Raw genomic sequence first — 4,999 nt, forward strand, 5'->3', positions numbered from 1 at the left:
GAGGATCCTAGAGGTAGAGTGATTTCGGGCTATAATTAGAAAAATTGGAACTCCATCTCCCAGAATTCTTTTCTCACCCCAAGAATCCTTTTCCCTTCATTCATGTTTGCGTTTGTTACATGTGGGTATATAATGTTGGAACTCTGCCCTCTCACGCTCTCTTTTTCACATGCCTGGCTGTGAAAGGGGGTCTTCTTTATTGAGGTTCTTCTTCCCTTGCTTCAAGTTTTATTATTAATAACTCTTATAAATATAACACTTGGAGTATTGGATGTTCATTTTTAAAATCTACAAGGGTGATACAATCACAGACTTGGTGTTTGGAAGTGACTTCAGAGGTCATCTGCCCCAATTCCACCATTTTACAGTTTTTAGTAGATTTTAAGTGATTTGACTGAAGTTATATATGTGAGGGGAAGAATCAAGATTTGAACCCAGGTCCTTTAATTCTAATTCTGGTGCCTCATATGACTTACAAATTTGAGCCATTTTGTCAGAACATTCCTATTGTGTGTTCTAAGGTGGTGTGGTTAGCATGACATAGCCAGACCCTGAGAAACAGCAAGGAATGGTGCATAGAGGGCTCACTTTGAAGCCAGGAAAACCCTGAGTTCAACCTCTATCTATGAGGCATATTGGCTGTTTGACCATGGGCGAGTCATTTGCCTGACTTCCTCCAGTAATACTCTAAGACTGTTACAAAAGAGTAGCTTATCTATATTGATGACAGGAACCCATACACTGAGAGTTTGCCACAAGGATAGAATCACAAATCTGGTCCAAAGTCAAGAAGTTATCATAGGTTTTAGAGTTGTCCATGTGGCAAAGCATCCCTCTTGGGGTCCAGTCCTGTCTCTTACTTTTACTAACTATGTGATCATTGGCAAATAACACAATCTCTTTGAACCCTGGTCTCTTCATCAGGAAAAAAGCAGCAAATGCAGAAAAAATAATAAAAAAGTAAAAATACATTTTACAAAAACTTCTGCCCCACAGAGTTTTTGTTGAAGATGGTCTCAAGAGATAATTATTTAAATTGTTGAAATCAGTAGAATTGTCATGTGCATCGGCCTCCTCATTTTACAGATGAGGAGACTGAAGCCAAGAAAGGAAGCTGGCCACAAAAAGAATAACTCTGGTATAATTCAAGTCCAACTTCTTCTGCCTTATTTTTTTAAGATCTATAGAGATCATTCATATCCTGGATAAACAGATCATCTCTTCCATTTTAAGTACCTCATCTAAGCCTAACTGTACCAACTGGTGGGAGATTCAATCTGAATTATAAAAAATTATCCTCTCAAGCAACTTTTATTTTATGAGAACCATTAACATCAGGACTAACCTGGTCCCTTTGACAGAGGCACAGTCTCCTTATTTGGACTTATAGGCTATTGTTCCAATAGAGCTAATGCCAGATTTAAATTATAGCTGAAGACCTCACCTCAAGAGGGAATTGTGGGGAGGCTCTGAACTTATCAGAGATAATCATGTGAGATAGCATGGGACCTCCACTTTGTTCATCTAGCCCTGAATACAGCTAGGAGGAAGGAAGAAAGAAAGAAAGAAAGAAAGAAAGAAAGAAAGAAAGAAAGAAAGAAAGAAAGAAAGAAAGAGAGAGAGAGAGAGAGAGAGAGAGAGAGAGAGAGAGAAAGAAAGAAAGAAAGAAAGAAAGAAAGAAAGAAAGAAAGAAAGAAAGAAAGAAAGAAAGAAAGAAAGAAAGAAAGAAAGAAAGAAAGAAAGAAAGAAAGAAAGAAAGGAAGAAAGGAAGAAAGGAAGAAAGGAAGAAAGGAAGAAAGGAAGAAAGGAAGAAAGGAAGAAAGGAAGAAAGGAAGAAAGGAAGAAAGGAAGAAAGGAAGGAAGGAAGGAAGGAAGGAAGGAAGGAAGGAAGGAAGGAAGGAAGGAAGGAAGGAAGGAAGGAAGGAAGGAAGGAAGGAAGAAAGAAAGAAAGAAAGAAAGAAAGAAAGAAAGAAAGAAAGAAAGAAAGAAAGAAAGAAAGAAAGAAAGAAAGAAAGAAAGAAAGAAAGAAAGAAAGAAAGAAAGAAAGGCTAAATGAATTTGTAAGGCATCTTAAAAACATTATCGTCACAATAACCATGGGTCATAGGTGCTTTTATTATCCCCATTTTACAGATGAGAAATTGAGACAGAAAAAGGTTAAATGACTTGGGGTTCCAAGTTCTCAGACCCTCTAAATTCCTTAGAGATTCATGAATTGCAGTTACCATACCTGTACTAGATGATCTTCAGTGTCCCTTGGTCTTGAAGTTAACTCTTGCTCTATGGTCCTATAATGCCAAAACTATGGAGTAATTTCAGGTAAATTTCTAAAGAGATTGGAAACTATGATTGCAGAGTCATTCTAACTGCCAAGGGAATCTTAGAGCAAAAAGGAGAGGAGGAGGCAAGGTGATAGAAACACTGTGTTATTAGGAACAGACAGAGAGGTTGGAATGGCAACAATTCTCTCTGAATTTCTCCTATCTGGAGTCTCTGTGGTAGGTTCTAAAGATCACTATAAATTGCTTTTCTCCTCTGTTAAGAAGCTCCGAGTAATTTGGTACCCAACCAAATGCCAGGGAGAGAAGCTTTCTGGCTTCATTATGGAAGATGTGGGACTTGGTGGGTTTTGTGTAAGGGTTATCACCCACATAGTAGCCATTAAATTTCCAACTGCATTTTCCAAAAAGCCATCTTAGCACCTGGAAGTACTTATCAATTAGTGTTGTGTGTTGATTCCCACTTGGGCTGGCCTCTCATTTCAGCTATTCCCCAAATGGTATTAAGCAGTTCTGAGCTCCCAGCTGATATTCACCAAGAACTCCCAGGATCCCCAGCCAATCAATCAGGGTATCTTTAAAACAATGCCTTGTTGTTCAGATCTGTTCGCTCATTATTCCTTACGGTTCACAGAGCTTTAAAACTGGAAGGGGCCTTAAAGAAAGAACATCTAGTCCCATTCTCTCATTTTACATAACAGGTGGTGTAGTCAGCAAAATACTAAACATGCAGTCATAGAATCAGAGATTTATAACTGGACAAGACCTTGTCATTCTTGTTGTATGGTCATGTCCAACTCTTTTGACTCCATTTTGGGGTTTTCTTGGTAAAAATATGGGAATGGTTTGCCGTGTCCTTCCTCAGAGGAATGAGGCATGACTTACCCAAAGTCACACAGTTAGTGAGTATCTGAAGCTGGATTTGAACTCATTTCTATCCTGACTTCAGGCTCAGCACTCTATCCACAAAGCACTCTAGCTACCTCCTACATAAGTAGAGTTAAGTAATTTCCTCAGGGTTGCAAACAGCTAATAAATGTCTGAGGCCAAATTTGAACTCAAATCTTTATGACTCCAAGCCAAAGCACTATCCACTGAGCCATCTAGCTGCCTCAGAGTCACTTAGTTGTTGTCTAGTCCAAATCCCTCTTTTTACAGATTAAGGCCCAAAGTGACTTGTTTGTGGTCACTTAGGTAATGAATGAGAAGGCAGTAAATGAGCCTTGTTTCTCTGCCTCCAAATATATCCCTCTCTCCCCTGTACCTTGTTCCCCTTGTTGTCAAAAAATGTGACAATGTCTTTCCCTCTGATCTGCTTTCTGCTTTAAATGGAATTTCTACTCTAACAAGCCAGGTGTGTTATATTTCACCCCTCTCTGGGTCTCTCTGGAACTTTTAAGGGATCTTGGGTGCATCTAGATTCTGTCATCCACTCCCTCCATTGATAGAGTTCCTCTAATTTAGGGATTTCCTGCACCCCACTTCCATTTAGCTCCTTAACAGTCAGACTAACTTTTGCAAAAAAATATTTTGATTAGCAAAGAAATAAATAAAAAAGATGTACAAACATCTCCCCCAAAAATCTGGGAGCACAAAATCCAGAGTCACTCTGCCTCAGACACTGGGAAAGGGAAGATTAACTTGGTCCCTTTTTAGCACAATTCTGCCATGTTCCAAGTCCAAAAGCCCCATTGGGGCTAAAGTCCCAGCATCCTGGCTTCTTAGGGCTTCCCCACTAGCCTTGTTAGCTGTAATATCCAGCCTGGGATCCTGCCTCCAAGATCACCGTGGCTCAGTTTTGGCTCTAGGGAACCTACCACCCACAGCTGGAACTACTGAGGACACCCAAATTAGACCCTAACCACTGAGCCTCTTTCTAAGTGGTTTAAAAGGGAAAAGGGGTGAGTAGACTTCCCCCTGTATCTCGGTCAATACATGGTACTGTAAGAATTGACATTAATATACAATAACTCAAGTATCATATTTATAAAATTTATTAAAATAAAAACTAGAGTTAAAAGGGGGCTAACTCAAGCCTCAATCTCGAGAGAGAGGAGTCCCAGAAAGTTATATAACAATAACGTAAGGACACAGGTAAATGAAGAGAAAAGGATGCTGGGAAATACAAAAGGAATTCTGGGAACATAGTCCTGGGGTTCAAGATTTTCCAATTACACAGCACCCACACCATGGGTAAACTGGATCCTCTTTGGAACCACTGGAAAGAAAGCAGGATTGTCTATTCCAGTTTAGCAGCCAATGGAAAGAAGTTATTGATGTTCATTTGGCAGAATGTCTTCTCCCAAGAAGGTGCCTCCAAGTTAGGTGATTGAGGCATGTACAGCAAAGCCTCCACTACCCTCTCAGTGGAAGGAAATTCCTATCATTACAACTAAGGCTGCCTTATTTCTAACCAAAGCTTCTTTTCACCACCCAAACTCCCATGGGTCAGGGAGACCAGGATTTAAATCCTACCTCTCTATATGTTGGTAATGTAACCACGTGCAAACAAAATTGTTTCCCATCTGGCAGTTGGGTGGAACGTGGACACAATGTTGGATTGAAGAGTGGGGAAAACCCAAATTTTCATCCCATCTGAAACAATCACTTAGTTCTGTGGCCCTGGGAAAATCACTTAACCTTTTTAAACCTCTGTCTTCTCTTCTGTAAGAGGAGGATAATAATAGCACCTATTCCTCAAGGTGATTGTGAGGATCAAA

The sequence above is a fragment of the Monodelphis domestica genome, chromosome 6 (genome assembly GCF_027887165.1).
Source record: "Monodelphis domestica isolate mMonDom1 chromosome 6, mMonDom1.pri, whole genome shotgun sequence".
Classification (NCBI taxonomy): Eukaryota; Metazoa; Chordata; class Mammalia; order Didelphimorphia; family Didelphidae; genus Monodelphis; species Monodelphis domestica.